This window comes from Magnolia sinica, chromosome 6, assembly GCF_029962835.1.
Source record: "Magnolia sinica isolate HGM2019 chromosome 6, MsV1, whole genome shotgun sequence".
NCBI classification, from domain to species: Eukaryota; Viridiplantae; Streptophyta; class Magnoliopsida; order Magnoliales; family Magnoliaceae; genus Magnolia; species Magnolia sinica.
Window position 1 is genome coordinate 45,695,665 of NC_080578.1, and position 2,868 is coordinate 45,698,532.

The 2,868-nt window shown below is 43.1% G+C and overlaps 1 non-coding gene across 1 annotated transcript; it reads right to left on the bottom strand.

Annotated features, from left to right (window-relative positions):
* Positions 1–289: 289 nt before the first annotated feature.
* On the bottom strand, positions 290–396 carry LOC131250390 (small nucleolar RNA R71). The gene has a single exon (XR_009173315.1). It is a non-coding gene; the product is annotated as a small nucleolar RNA R71 (small nucleolar RNA).
* Between the last annotated feature and the right edge of the window lie 2,472 nt (positions 397–2,868).

Sequence of the window (2,868 nt, forward strand, 5' to 3'; positions counted from 1 at the left end):
GAATGCAGGATACATGAATATCAAGCCAGGGGTGATCCAACTACTCCCTAAATTTCATGGGCTTGAGTCAGAGAATCCTTACTTACATTTAAAAGAATTTGACGAGATCATAGCTACCTTATACTTTCTTAACGTGTCTGATGACACGGTCAGGTTGAAACTCTTTCCCTTTTCTTTAAAAGAGAAAGCCAAGACGTGGTTACATTTATTACATCCTCGATCAATTGGCAGATGGAATGACATGCCAAGGGAGTTCATTAAGAAGTTTTTCCCATACCATAAGACGAACACCCTAAGAAAGTCGATCATGAACTTCGCCCAAAGGGAAGATGAAACATTCTTCCAATGTTGGGAGCGATTCAAGGATCTTGTCAGTTCATGCCCACAACATGGTTTTGAAACGTGGCGCATCATGAACTTTTTCTATGATGGACTGACATCTCCCATGCGCCAATTAGTCGAGACGATGTGTAATGGGGAGTTTATGAATAAAGGAGTCGATGAAGTGTGGGATTACTTTGATAAACTTGCTGAGAACACACAAACATGGGACATCTCCCCTAGACCTAGTACTATGTCTAGGCCGACTCATTCCAAGGAAAGGGGTGGAATGTATCTCCTGAGAGAAGACGATAATATTAATGCTAAGGTAGCTAATCTCACTAGGAAACTCGAGGCCATGGAATTTAAGAAGGACAAGGTTAAGGAAATTGTTTGTAGCATCTGTGGTTGCAACATTCATACTACTAAAAACTGTCCAACTATCTCTGCCTTTTAAGAGGTATTAAATGAGCAATCCAATGCTGTAAGCAATTACCAAAGACCTTTCAGTGGGCCCACCTCTAACACATACAATCCTGGCTGGAGAAATCATCCCAACTTCAGTTGGAGGAATGGACAAACCGCTACACCTCAAGGTTACCTAAATTAAAATCCAACTCAAGATAAACCTCAAGAGGATTCGGTTTTGAAACATTTTCAAAAGCAAGAGCTTTTCAATCAGGGTATGCTATAGGCCTTCTAAGACCTAACAAAAGCAATACAAGGACTTAAGGCTGAACATACAATTGGGAACAAGGGGAGCTTCCCAGCTCAACCTCCTCCCAATCCTAAACCGCAATATGAAGTTAGCGACCCAAGCTCTTCAAATCAGATGGAGCAAGTTAAATCCATCACCACTCTTAGGAGTGGAAAGATCATTGACAAAACCATTCCGGTTAGGGCTGAAAAGCCTAAGGACCCGGAAGTGGATAAAGAAGATGGATCTAGCCATGCCCCACTAGAGTTAGAACCGGAACCTCAAGGAAAGCCGGTTGCTCCATTTCCCCAACGGTTGGTTGCACAAAAATCGCTCTCTAACTCTCAGGATATTTTAGAGGTGTTGAAATAAGTGAAGGTCAACATTCCACTACTTGATGCCGTGAAACAAATACCTTCATATGCCAAATTCCTGAAAGACTTATGTACGACCAAAAGACGGCAAAATATTCAAAAGAAAATCTTCCTGACTGAGAAAGTGAGTGCCATCATAAGGCAAGATGTGCCGTAAAAATTCAAAGACCCCGGTAGCCCAACCATATCATGTGTAATTGGGGACCATCGAATTGATCACGCACTTCTTGACTTAGGAGCCAGCGTTAATCTTATCCCCTACTCAGTATATAAACAGTTGGGCTTAGGTGAATTAAAACCCACCTTAACCACACTACAACTTGCTGATCGCTCTGTTCGTATACCAAGAGGGATAATTGAGGATGTGTTGGTCCAGGTTGATCGATTTTACTACCCAGTTGATTTCATCATCCTGGATACCGAACCCATCGGTAACACAAGCACTCAGATTCCCGTCATTCTTGGTCGCCCATTCCTTGCCACTTCAAACGCAATTATCAATTACAGGAATGGTGTCATGAGTATGTCTTTTGGGAATATGACATTAGAAATGAATATCTTTTTCAACACGGCCGGACGGATAGAGGAAGATGACGATATCCACGATATTAACATGATCGATACTTTCGTGGATGACAGGACACCCCTTACCTTATCCTCTGATCCTCTAGAGACGTGCCTGGCCCACTCTCATGAGTTTGATGATGACATAATTAGGGAGACGTGTGCCATGCTTGATGCGGTACCGGTACTTGAAGTTAACCGGTGGAGGCCACAATTTGAAGAGTTACCGCAAACTGATGAAGTGCCTCTACCGTCTAACCTCAAGCCACCGAAGCTTGACCTAAAACCTTTGCCCTCTGATTTAAAATATGCATACTTAGGTCAAGATGAGACATACCCGGTGGTAATTTCTGCCTACCTTGAGAAAGAACAAGAGAGTATGCTCATATCTACTCTCCTGGAGCATAAGGGAGCCCTTGGATGGACAATCGCGGACCTCAAGGGAATCGACCCCTCGATTTGTACTCACCGCATATATCTTGAGGATAATGTGAAGACCGCTCGGCAACCACAACGTAGACTAAATCCAAACATGAAGGAAGTGGTTAAGGCCGAGGTTCTTAAACTATTGGATGTGGGCATCATATACCCTATATCTGATAGTCAATGGGTGAGTCCAACTCAGGTGGTTCCTAAGAAGTCTGGGATCACCATCATAGCCAATGCCAATAATGAACTCGTGCCGACTAGAGTCACTACTGGTTGGAGGATGTGCATTGACTACAGAAAATTAAATACCGTCACGAGGAAAGACCATTTTCCTTTGCCCTTCATTGATCAGATCTTGGAAAGGTTAGCTGATCATTCCTATTACAGTTTCCTTGACGGGTATTCGGGCTACAATCAGATAGAGATCGCCCCTGAAGATCAAGAAAAGACTACGTTTACATGTCCCTACGGCACCTTTGCTTA